We start from the raw sequence: 14,195 nt of genomic DNA, 5'->3' as shown, positions 1-14,195 counted from the left end.
GCCCAAAAAAGGTGTTTGAGGCAACCTGGAATTATTAAAAAGTGAAAATAGAGTTCCTCAGAAGTCGCATAGTATTTATGCCAGATCATTTGGCCGGGTCCTTCACCGTGCCAGAACGGTACAAAGTGGTAAAAAAAAAATTCCAAAAAAGGTTCTTGAGGCAGTCTGTCATTTTTACCAGTGAAAGATGAGGGTCTAAATAGCCATGGAAAAATAATGCCATGACATGAGGTGGGGTCCGTACCCTGCCATTCGATCTTGAAAGTCAATTTTTTAGTTTTTCGTAAATAACTCGTAAACGGTGGCCCGCAGCAAAAAAATATGTTAAACAGAAAATATCTACATAAAATTTCCTACAAGAAAGGTTATGTACGTTTTTTCGATAGGATCAATATATAAATGGATAATTTAGTAAGAAAGTTTTTTTTAATCGATTACATGCTCCGTTTTTCGTCAATACCTCGTAAACGGTGGCCCACAGCAAAAAAATATGTTAAACAGAAAATATCTACATAAAATTTCCTATAAGAAAGGTTATATAAGTTTTTTCGCTAGGGTCAATTTTTTAGTTGGAAAGTATTTTTAAATAGATATTTGGGCCGTTTTTTGTTGATAACTCAAAAACGGTGGCTCACAGCCAAAACGAATGTTACACAGAATTTATCTACATAATATTTCCTACAAGAAAGGTTCTATAACATTTTTCGCTAGAATCAATATTTTAGTTGGAAATTATTTTTAAATAGATTTCATGGGCCGTTTTTTGTTAATAACTCGAAATCGGTGGCTCACAGCCAAAACTAATGTTACACAGAATTAATCTTCATAATATTTCCTACAAGAAAGATTCTATAATATTTTTCGCTAGGATCAATATTTTAGTTGGAAAGTATATTTAAATAGATTTCATGGGCCGTTTTTTGTAAATACCTCGTAAACGGTGGCCTACAGCTAAATAAAATGTTGACGAGAAAAAATCTACATAAGATTCCCTACAAGAAAAGTTCTATACGATTTTTCGCTAGAATCAATATTTTAGTTGGAAAGTATTTTTAAATGGGCCGCTTTTTGTTGATAACTCAAAAACGGTGGCTCACAGCAAAAAGTAATGTTATACAGAATTAATCGTCATAATATTTCCTACAAGAAATGTTCTATAAGATTTTTCGCTAGGATCAATATTTTAGTTGGAAAATATTTTTAAATAGATTTCATGGGCCGTTTTTTGTAAATGCCTCGTAAACGGTGGCCCACAGCTAAATAAAATGTTCACGAGAATAAAATCTACATAAAATTTCATATAAGAAAGGTTGTATACGTTTTTTCGCTAGGATCAGAAATTATTACCAGAAATAATATTAAACAGAAATAATCTATATAATATTTGCTACAAGAAACGTTATGTAAGATTTTTCGTTAGGATCAATATTTTAGTAGAACAGTATTTTAAATAGATTACACGAGCCGTTTTTTGCAAATAACTCGAAAACGGTGGACCACAGCTAAATCAATCTTCAACGGGAATAACAAACATAAAATTTGCTACAATAAAAGTTTTGTACGTTTTTTCGCTAGGATCAATAATATTTAAATAGATTTATTTATTTATTTACACAAAGAAAATTACACAGTATGACAGTATACAAAACTAAAGCACCGTAAATTTTAAATAAACATTACAACAAGTAACACAAAATTAAATATTAAATAAACAGCAAAATCAAAACATTACATACCAAAACATAACTAATAAATAACAGATGAAGGCCTAGCATCCAATCCCACACAAAACCTCATGCATTCGTCACGTATAAACGCCCATCTGCTCGCAAGAATATCAACATTAGGTGCCACGTCTAAAAACTCATTCACTATTTGCAGTGCACGAACTAGCGGTGACTTGCGGCAAAACACGGTTCGAGCGGCCGGCACCACCAGTAGGGGGTGCCTACATTCACGAAAAGCATATTTCGTCACAGGGGGAACAAATAGACGTACCAGCTGGGATACTAAAACCAGGCAATCTGACTCCCCCTTCAAAATACCACATGCATCAGACATCAGCACGACATTACGCCTAACTTCTAACGAGAAGAAACCCAACGTCCCCAAAAGGAATTTTGTTGGGTACAAGACGATTCTTACCGACCGATGTAATACCCGTACATTTTTTTATAAAAGAAACGCAAAAATGTTTTTTGGACCTTTTCGAGCAGCAGGATGTAGTTCGCTTCATGGGGATTCCAAACGGCTGAGGCTGTCTCAAGCTTACTTCTCACGAGGGCAGTATAAAGAAGCTTTATGTCCCTGGGATCGTCAAATTCTTTGGCGTTGCGGACAACAAACCCAAGCCTGCGGTAACAGTCTGCAGCAAGCATTGTCATGTGCTCATGAAAGTTAAGGTGGGAACCTAAAACAACCCCCAAGTCCCGTATCGATGTGACACGGGCGATAGGTTTCCACCCCAGGAGATACTGCCTACACAGGGAACTACGCGCTTTACAAAAAGTAATAACCGCACAGACATTGAACTGAAGTTTCAGAAGTTTGTTTACAAGACTCAATTCATAAATTTATTTATTTAATCTTTAAGAAACAAACGGTCATATACAAAAATGTCTACAATGATACTGTCTACGCTAAAGACCTACAGTTTCCTTAATTAATTATAGATGTGCTAATTTAGATATCAAGTCGGCTACGGACATAGCTGTTGTATAATATTTTATAAGTTGATGAATTTTTGAAGGGTTTTCCGACACGTAATATAAAACCTAATTGTTTAAAAGATTTTTTTAAAGTATTTTCTATATGAGGAATGAATGTCAATTTTGCATCTAGTGTTACACCAAGGTCTCTAATTTCAGATACTCTACTTAACATTTTATCACAAAGTGTATTACGATACTCAATATTGTTCTTTTTTCTTGAGACACTAATTATATTACATTTATCATTATTTAAAAATAAATTATTGTCCAAGCAATACCTTTCAAAATTTAGTAAATCCTGTTGCAATAGGTCACAGTCAGAAACATTTTTGATTACTCTAAAAATTTTAGTATCATCAGCATACAGTAATATGTTTGAATATTGTATATACTCTGTGATATCGTTTATATATAACATAAATAGTAAGGGGCCCAAGTGAGAGCCCTATGGTACCCCAGAAGTTATAGATTTGTATTGTGATGTATATCCAGACAAAACAGAGCCCTATTTTCTACATAGGATTTTATCCAGCGAAACAGATCGCCATGTATACCGAGTCGCCGAGTCGCATAAACCCGATCAATATCACTTTGTAAAGATTGTAAGTCAGAATCTTCCTAGACCCTGTAAATTAGTTTCAGGTCGTCAGCATAGAGTAGGCATTGCGCATGCTTAGGCACCAAGGCCAGATCATTGACCATAACACCAAAGAGCAGAGGACCCAGAATAGAGCCCTGACTGACCCCGGAACGGGTGGGGTAGGCATTCGACACAAAGCATCCGTGCTGCACATATTTCCGTCTATCACGTCACGTAGATAACTAGCAAAAAGGCAAAGCAGTTTTGGCGAGAAACCAATGCTGCATAATTTGCTTAAGAGTACGTCGTTATCTACGCGATCAATAGGCCTAGCACATGATGGCCGCGGGAGTATGTCGCCGCGAGATAGATGACACGTCTTTGTCTAATTGTATTAATGACATAAGGACAGGTAGTCTATCTCGCGGCGACATACTCCCGCGGCCATCATGTGCTAGGCCTACAAAGGCTTTTTTGAAATCAAAGTACAGCACGTCCACCTGCATCCCTCTATCTAAGTAGCGCGAAACGGAATCAACCAAGGTTAAGTTAAGAGGCCTTATTCCTAAAGAAGAGCGTTTTTTGCAAAATGTAACATTTTTCATTAAAAACTATAAAGAAACTATACTACTATATTATTAAAAAAACTGATAATGTTTCTAAAAGAACATATCTTAAGCTAGTTAATCATAAGATAATATTTTAAAATATGTCTTTTTATACTTAAAAAAATCAGTTTTTTCGGAAGACGTTTTCAAATTTTGTAGTGGGATAACTCGTTTAGAATCGTGATTGTGCTGTTCAATATGTTATTTGGGGTAATAAATGATCACAATCCTATTTGTTATATCCAGCACGGGAAGCATGGTCGCGCGATAGACGATAAAATAACAGGCCGTCCCTATCGCACCTACAAATAGTGCGATAGGGACGGCCTGCTATTTTATCGTCTATCGCGCGACCATGCTTCCCGTGCTGTACGACGTAATCATAGTTTGACATTTTAAGATTTATTTGAAATGGTGGATAAATAACCTTCCGTATCTTCCCCATTTTTTCGATAAAAAGAGGTTTTACATTATGTATTTTTCCTTTGATTCCTGCCTTTATTGTAATTCTTAAATAATATTAGAAAAAAATTATACATACCTTTCTGTCAACAGACATTTTGGCAACGCGTACGTGCCGCTGTTTGAATTGCAAGCGTCCATAGGTGACGGTGACCGCTTTACATCAGGCGGACCGTAAGCTTGTTTGCCACCGACGTAGTATAAAAAAAAATTCAGATTTTCAAATTTGGTTCCGATTGATTAAGTTTTAGAGGACGAAATAGTCGAGAGTGGCACCTCGATTGTTTTCTATAAACCTAGTTAATAAATAACAAGAGTATATTTAACAAATATTCCCTATTCGAAAGGGGGACATTTCCATTTTAGGATTTTCGCTCCTGTTGTCTCTTAACAAACTACGTAAAGAAGAAATTTTTGTATTCTAATTTGAAGATCATTTGTTTGGATTCTGTTCTGAATTTAAATATATTGGATACATTTCTTTTTAACATTAGGAGTTTACCTTTATTTGTCAATACACAGAGATAGGTAATAAAAAAGGTTTGTATGTGTAAATTAAGAAGAAACGTAGTGGGATACATCATTGCTGCATATTAAACTGAACTTACTGAGCGAACTATAGAAATATCATGTATAGAATTGGAGGATCACATTATAATGTGCGTCTACAGACCACCTTCGGCGGATTTTAGCGTTTTTGAGTCTGTGATGGAAGATGCGTTGAGACGAGTGTTTGTTAGCAGTAAGAAGATAATAATTTGTGGGGACTTTAATGTTAATATACTAGATCCCACGCATGGACACACAGTTAGATTCTTAAATCTTTTTCAGTCTTTTAACTTGTTTCCGCTTTTCCACGAGCCCACAAGAATTACAGCCAGTACGGCGACTTGTTTGGATAATATATTCTGTAATTGTGAAGTTGAAAAGAAAGATGTCTTTAGTTGTTTCAGCTCTGATCACTGTGGTCAGAAAGCTTATTTCCAAGTCAACATTGTAAAACAACAGCAAGCGATTACGTATAGGCCTATCACTGCTAGCCGAATGGATAAGTTTAGAGAATCTATTATATCGCAGGTACCTACTTTGACAGGTATAAGCAAGCAAGATCCTGATACATTATACGGGGAACTGTCGAGTGTCATCCACGACGTCCACAAGAATATTTTTAAGACGAAGACTGTACAGCAAGGCCAATTGAAGTCAAAGTTTAGTGACTGGGCCACCGTCGGTATCCACAGAAGCAGGAAGAGATTGTATGACCTGTATGAAATGAGGAATTTTAACCATGATGAAAATTTTACTGAATATGTAAGGAGGTATTCAAAAGTGTTTAAGAAAGTTTGCGCCGCGGCTAAGTCTGCATTCTTAAGCAAGAAGGTCAGGTCGGCAGACAATAAAATAAAAGCTACCTGGAATATGATAAACGCTGAAACCGGGAAGACGAAACCCCGTGATGGCCATTACACACTAAAAGTTCAAGACCAAGTATTGTCTGCAGACGACGATGTTGCTGGCGCCTTTCAACACTTTTTCACCAACATAGCCACTGATACTACACGGAATTTAAACTCCTCTGTAGTTAAGGCAGGTCTCTACTTGGACAATTACAATGTTAAGAAATGCAGCATGGAATTATATTTCCAATTTACTGACCCCGAAGAGATTATTAAAACTTTCAAGTCCTTAAAAGTTAAAAACAGTGAGGACATTTGGGGGATATCTGTGAAAGTCGTGTATTCAATTATTGACGTCGTGGCACCTTATCTAGCCGATGTGTTTAACGCTTGTGTTAGGGAATGTGTGTTTCCCAATCTGATGAAGTATAGTAAGGTTATTCCTCTGTTTAAATCAGGCAGCAAGGATGACCTTGGAAATTTTAGACCAATTTCCATACTTCCCGTTCTCAGCAAAGTGTTTGAGAAAATTATATTGAACCAGTTGCTTCGACATTTTAACACGAATGGATTACTTCAGCATCAGCAATTTGGTTTTACACGAGGTCGTTCGACGACAGATGCTGCCTCTGTGCTAATCAAGCACATATACGATGCCTGGGAACTCTCGTTAGATGCTATCGGTATTTTCTGCGATCTCTCCAAAGCTTTCGATTGTGTGGAGCACGACACACTACTACACAAGCTGAAGCACTACGGTCTATCCTCTAAAGCTTTACAGCTTGTTGAATCTTACTTAAACGAAAGAACCCAGAAAGTGGTTGTAAATGGTACTGAATCTAACGGTACAACTGTAAAGCTTGGAGTACCACAGGGTTCTATTCTGGGACCTTTTCTTTTCCTTGTGTATATAAATGATTTGCCATGTCTTGTAAAGAACAAATGTGAGATAGTCTTATTTGCTGATGATACTTCACTAATTTTCAAAGTTGATAGGCAACTGAGTGACTATAGCCATGTGAATGAAACTTTGAAGGAGGTACTAGAATGGTTTACAGCAAATAACTTGCTCCTTAATGCCAAGAAGACGAAATGTGTTAAATTCTCTTTACCCAATGTAAGGAAGACAGATACTACCATCACGCTGAATGGCGAAAACCTGGACCTTGTCGAGAATACGCTCTTTCTTGGTCTTACTTTAGATTGCAATCTGCAATGGGGTCCTCATATATCTGCCCTAGCAAAAAGGTTGAGCTCTGCCGCGTATGCCGTAAGGAGAATTAGGCAATTAACTGATGTGGAGACAGCTCGCCTAGTTTATTTCAGTTACTTTCATAGTGTTATGTCTTACGGCATATTGGCCTGGGGAAAAGCAGCAGATATTCAAACCATCTTCGTTCTCCAGAAACGGGCAATACGATCTATCTACAACATGGCGTCACGTGACTCACTGAAGGAACGCTTTAAGGAGATAGACATCCTTACAGTAGCTTCACAATACATACTGGATGTGATAATGTATACTCATAAGAATATAGAGTCCTTTAAGAAACTGTCAGATATTCATAGTTATAATACACGGAACAAACATAAGCTAGCGGTTTCCAAGTTTCGTCTACAGAAAGTGAAGAAATCGTTCCTGGGAAACTGTGTAACATTTTATAATAAGGTACCCTTAGAGGCATGGGATCTGCCCTTTACTTCATTCAAGAAGTACATAAAATGTGCACTTCTCAAAAAGGGGTACTACAAAATTGATGATTACCTGGGAGATACTACACCATGGCCGACTATCCAGGCTCAAAATCTGTCATAGTTTTGCTAGCAGTGTCCCGGGGAGACATTGTGTCATGCTTAAGGCGCTGTTGCTACTGGCTGTTTAAATTATTGATCCTTATTATTGTATAATTATAATTTGGTATATATATATATTGACTTGTTGAGTACATACTAGTTATGTATTCTGTAGAATTAGTTGGAGATTGCTAGCTTAACAGTCTCTTGACGTGAAATTTGTATTTCATACGCATTTTTTTCTATTTCTAGTTCTTTTGACACTTGGAGAACCTTTACACCTCCAAATTTTTATTTTTTATTATATCCCATTAATTATAATTGACTGTGGGGACCTTTTACATCTCCCAAGATCTTGTTTTCAATTAAGTCAATTTAAACTATGTAACATACAAGCACGGAATGTTGTGTCTTACATCTAGGTATACCGTATTCACTTATTATTGGAATATTTAATACAGCCCGGACAGCTTGAACATGTCATGCTCGCTAAAAAGTCTTTGCTTACGGTGACGTCGTTGATCGGGTCGCCACCTTCCCGAATGAAGGTTGAGGGAGGCGATGGCTGAGATGCGCGCCATATTCGTGAACGGGTGCTGTTTGTGAAGACCGGTCTGTTTCAGCTAATAGGGGCTATGCTATTCTATGTAACATTAATTTTGAATGAGATTACGTTGAGGCACTCTGTTCGGTCCTTGTTTGTTTATTTTTCTTTCTGACTCTTGGAGACCATATACATCTCCAAGGAAAAAAGTAGATTAAGTATACATATATTTTTTTTTTCCTTTGCTTAAGACAACAAGAGTCTTTTACAACTCTAAAGTTATTTTAGTTATTCGGTTTTTTCTTCATGTATAATTTTTTTAGATGTACTTTGACACTTAGAGACTCTATACATCTCTAACATCTCTTATTAATAATCATAATAGCTTTGTACTTTGTATAATTTCTTGTGTTAATATTTTTTTTTATGAATACTTTTGCTTATTAAATTGTATCTTGTTTTTTTTTAATGCATGTTAAATATAAGATGTAATGTTTTGAAAAGAAGTGGCCCGCCGAGTTTCTTGCCGGTCCCATAGTGGATACCCTCCTCCAACTGAGGGGGGACTGAAATCTTCTCGAGGCTGAGGCGTAGGGTTAGAGCCGGCGTAGTTTTATTTGACGTTCAAAGCGCATTGTAATATGCCTACTTGGAAAATAAATATTTCATTTCATTTCATTTCATTTCATTTCATTCATTTCATTTCATTTCATTAAACGAGTCGATGATAATGTAGGTAGGTAATTCATTAATGCAAATGAAAATTTACTTTTGTAAGACTAACATGGACACATCTCTTTGTAGTTGACTGTACATTGCAGACCTTACGCGAGCATTTCTTTTTTTTTTTGACAACAAAAAAATTTTGATTGTTTTAGGAAATTTTAGGTCAATTGTACTCAGAATCACGAGTACTTTCAATCTCACTGGGAGACAAAAAGTGTCCCAGAATTTCCATACATTTTTGTTACTTTCCTCTTTTGTTACCCTATACAGTTGATGTACGGAAAAGATGAAGAAGATTTCAAAAAAAGTTAAAGCGCGGAAATTTAAAAAATTATACCTATATTTGCTCGGATTTATCAAATACCTATGCTTTTCAAATTTCAAAATGAGTTCAGACAAAAGTGATGTGGATGTGGATTTAAACTGTAGTAACCTATAACTGCAGTAACCTTTTCTTATAGGAAATTTTGTGTAGATTTTTTCTCGTGGAGATTTTATTTAGCTGTGGGCCACCGTTTACGAGGTATTTACAAACACGGCCCATGAAATCTATTTAAAAATAATTTCCACCTATAATATTGCTCCTAGCGAAAAATCTTATAGAACCTTTCTTGTAGGAAATATTATATAGATTAATTCTGTATAACATTATTTTTGGCTGTGAGCCACCGTTTTTGAGTTATCAGCAAAAAGCGGCCCATGTAATTTATTTAAAAATACTTTCCAACTAAAATATTGATTCTAGCGAAAAAACGTATAGAATCTTTCTTGTAGGAAATCTTATGTAGATTTTTTCTCGTGAACATTTTATTTAGCTGTGGGCCACCGTTTACGAGGTATTTACAAAAAACGGCCCATGAAATCTATTTAAAAATACTTTCCAACTAAAATATTGATCCTAGCGAAAAATATTATAGTACCTTTCTTGTCGAAAATATTATGTAGATTAATTCTGTCTCACATTATTTTCGGCTGTGAGCCACCGTTTTTGAGTTATCAACAAAAAACGGCCCAAATATCTATTTAAAAATACTTTCCAACTAAAAAATTGATCCTAGCGAAAAAACTTATATAACCTTTCTTATAGGAAATTTTATGTAGATATTTTCTGTTTAACATAATTTTTTGCTGTGGGCTACCGTTTACGAGGTATTGACGAAAAACGGAGCATGTAATCGATTAAAAAAACTTTCTTACTAAATTATCCATTTATATATTGATCCTATCGAAAAAACGTACATAACCTATCTTGTAGGAAATATTATGAAGATTAATTCTGTGTAACATTAGTTTTGGCTGTGAGCCACCGATTTCGAGTTATTAACAAAAAACGGCCCATGAAATCTATATAAAAATAATTTCCAACTAAAATATTGATTCTAGCGAAAAATGTTATAGAACCTTTCTTGTAGGAAATATTATGTAGATAAATTCTGTGTAACATTAGTTTTGGCTGTGAGCCACCGATTTCGAGTTATTAACAAAGAACGGCCCATGTAATCTATTTAAAAATACTTCTAACTAAAATATTGATTCTAGCGAAAAATGTTATAGAACCTTTCTTGTGGGAAATATTATGTAGATTAATTCTGTATAACATTATTTTTGGCTGTGATCCACCGATTTCGAGTTATCAACAAAAAACTGCCCATGAAATCTATTTAAAAATACTTTCCAACTAAAATATTGATCCTAGCGAAAAATCTTATAAAACCTTCCTTGTTGGAAATTTTTTGTAGATTAATTCTGTCTAACTTTATTTTTGGCTGTGAGTCACCGTTTTTGAGTTATCAACAAAAAACGGCCCAAATATCTATTTAAAAATACTTTCCAACTAAAAAATTGACCCTAGCGAAAAAACTTATATAACCTTTCTTATAGAAAATTTTATGTAGATATTTTCTGTTTAACATAATTTTTTGCTGTGGGCCACCGTTTACGAGGTATTGACGAAAAACGGAGCATGTAATCGATTAAAAAAAACTTTCTTACTAAATTATCCATTTATATATTGATCCTATCGAAAAAACGTACATAACCTTTCTTGTAGGAAATTTTATGTAGATATTTTCTGTTTAACATATTTTTTTGCTGCGGGCCACCGTTTACGAGTTATTTACGAAAAACTAAAAAATTGACTTTCAAGATCGAATGGCAGGGTACGGACCCCACCTCATGTCATGGCATTATTTTTCCATGGCTATTTAGACCCTCATCTTTCACTGGTAAAAATGACAGACTGCCTCAAGAACCTTTTTTGGAATTTTTTTTTTACCACTTTGTACCGTTCTGGCACGGTGAAGGACCCGGCCAAATGATCTGGCATAAATACTATGCGACTTCTGAGGAACTCTATTTTCACTTTTTAATAATTCCAGGTTGCCTCAAACACCTTTTTTGGGCCTCAAAAAATTAAATCTTCAAAAATTCATAGCTCGATAAAGCCCCGCTCCCCAGCTGCCAGACTTGCAGACCTGATGTTGGCTATGATCAGAGAAGCATCTGAGCACCTTTCCAGGTTGCCTCAAGGACCTACTCCAAAATCCTGCCAGCTCTTGGACCACAAATCTTGACACTAATGAAAGGCGTCAAATTTGAAAAATGTAGAGCTCACCTCACCGTCCAATTGGCATAATAAAGCGCGTGCCTTTCCTAAACACTTTTGACGACTACACAACACAAGACAAGTTCACAGTTCACACGATGGAGCACACTCAAAAAATGATTGAAAATATAGGGGCTAGAGTCCCTTAGAAAATTAAAAATTTCGCTCATTTTTTAGTGACAACAGTAGGTACCTAACCTAGTTAAGTTCTATATTGTAAACCCTAGTTATAAGGACTTTGCTACACCCTACCGGGGTCCATGTGAAACTTTTTATACATAAAAAAAATATATATTGAGGACACCTTACACAGATCAACTTAGCCCCAAACTAAGCTACACTACAATATTGCATATTGTAACACCAATTGTACATAGGTACCATGGTTCACAATAAATATTTACTTTACTTTACAAGATTTTCTTGACCATCTTTTCAAAAAGCTTTGGTTTCCCTTATGATTTTTGAACGAAAACATGCTTAGTGACAGGCAGTGAGCAGTGACAGCTAATTAAAGCTAAGTTGTCAAAGTCAAATGTCACATGAATGTCATTGTCACATAGCATTGCAAAATAAATATGAAAACCGGCTCATATCCATAGCTGTTGTTTATAAATTACTTATTCTTGGACTAATTAATTCAACAAACCTGCTTGTTTTCAAATTTTCATGTAAGTTTACCTTTTGTTTTTCTATTAAAAAATCACAAAGACATGAGTGGCATTTAGACTAAGGCTCTGGTGGATTTCGAAGCGGTTTCCATAAAATGCGCTGTTGTTTTGTTTGATTGTATTATGTTCTATGTAAACATATAATATACCTATAGGTTCATTTGTATTAATAATCATTGTCAAATTGGATTTAACTTGTATAGTCCAACTTCATTTTATTTTAAATATAAAATTAATAAATATGCACCAATGTAAACAAATAGGTTAGTTAATATTGGCTTGACTATTTTATATGACAGACATGTAACAAAGCAAAATCAGGAGTGATATTTTAAAAAATTGCAGTACTTTTAGAGTGGATACCAGGCTCCCATCAGAGGTGACAAAAATGAAAACAATGCAAGGAAGATGATTTATTTATTTATTTTATAGCATGTAATTAGAACCACCAGGTCAGAAGATGATGATGATTCATGGTAATTATACAAAAATACCCTTCCAATGATGGCTTGCGGATTGGATTGTTGAATAAACATAAATAAGTGATGAACATGACATGACAATCACACCATTATTGTATTGGCTAATTAGTTGAACAGTCACCGGCGTAAGTGATGATCTCTATACCTTGTTTTATTAAATTCTTGTTAATAATGTCATACAAAATTGTCAAACGGTGTAAAGCGACAAGGTACAGAAATGATCACTTCTTTATAATGGTGACTGAACCAGCACGGGAAGCATGGTCGCTCGATAGACGATAAAATAGTCGGTGCGATAGGGACGGCCTGATATTTTATCGTTATCGGTTCCTGCTGTTATATTATACATATATAATTATAGGTACAAATACAGTAAATAAATAATCATTTTACAGACAGATGGTTGTGCATTATGAATGTCTGAGGTTCAGCGAGATGATGGATGTTCGTCCTTCTTCTGTGCCATATTAGTATTTATTGTAAGTATGTTAACTTTTTTCCATTATGTATATATAGGGATCATTTATGTATTTTCACAGTGCTTTGGTTTATTTGTTAGTTATTAAGAATAAAAAAAAAATAGGACATTCCATATGTAATCACTTTATAGTAATTAAAAGTATTGTATTATGTGTAGACTTGTTGAGTATAGGTGACACAGTTAAGGTAAAAAAGAACATCAATTTTTAGTGTATAAATTACCTATTTAATAACATTTATTTGCACACTTTGTTTATCATACCTTTTTCTTATGATATGGGTAGCCCAAGACTGCATCAAATGGAGCCAGCTGGAAGGGGCCTAATCAAATCAAATGTTTGCGTTATGCTCCAGCTCGGTCAGCTGTTTCAGACTTGGAGTGCGATCATCGACCTACGGACACTCGTGTCGTGTCGGTCAGTTTGCACGCTGCTGACGCTGTAAAAAGTGCTGTGTTCGGTATTAAAACCTTTTCCTTTAAGTAGTTTAATATTTCTACTTTCAAATATGACATGCTGTAAAAACTGTTGTCACTTTTCTCTTCTTCTTTATTGTACAACGTCATATAAAAATATAATACATTATAAATATATAACAATGTTTTAATTAACAAACATTTTTGGTCCTTAATGAGCCAACAGTGCCAATAAAATATATTTCGTGAGTATCCCTACGTAACAACAGTTACACACATAATGACGGACACGGAAGAATATAAGACTCTAAAATCTAAACGGAGTATAATTAAAGGTAAAATTACAAGGATAGTGAACTATGTCAATGCCTTAGATTCTGCCGACAAAGGTAATTTAAACACAGAGGAGATAAGGTTGCGATGTGAGGATCTAACCACACAGATGGAGAAGTTCGATGAAGTACAACAATCTATTGAGCTTATAGAACAAGATGAAAGAAAATCCGACGAAGAGCGATCAACCATGGAGTCTAGGTATTATCGGACGAAAGCGCTCATTAACAAATTGTTGGAGAAAAAAGAAGAGGATGTTAAGGCAAAAAGCCAACCTTACAAACTTCCGAAACTAGAGCTTCCGACGTACAGCGGTGATATACGCGAGTGGCCGGCGTTTAAAAACTTGTTTCAGTGCGCCATGGACGGAGGAAACGTGCCGGAGCT

The sequence above is a fragment of the Leguminivora glycinivorella genome, chromosome 10 (assembly GCF_023078275.1).
Source record: "Leguminivora glycinivorella isolate SPB_JAAS2020 chromosome 10, LegGlyc_1.1, whole genome shotgun sequence".
NCBI classification, from domain to species: domain Eukaryota; kingdom Metazoa; phylum Arthropoda; class Insecta; order Lepidoptera; family Tortricidae; genus Leguminivora; species Leguminivora glycinivorella.
The sequence above is the reverse complement of the archived record's forward strand: the minus strand, read 5'-3'. Positions refer to the sequence as shown.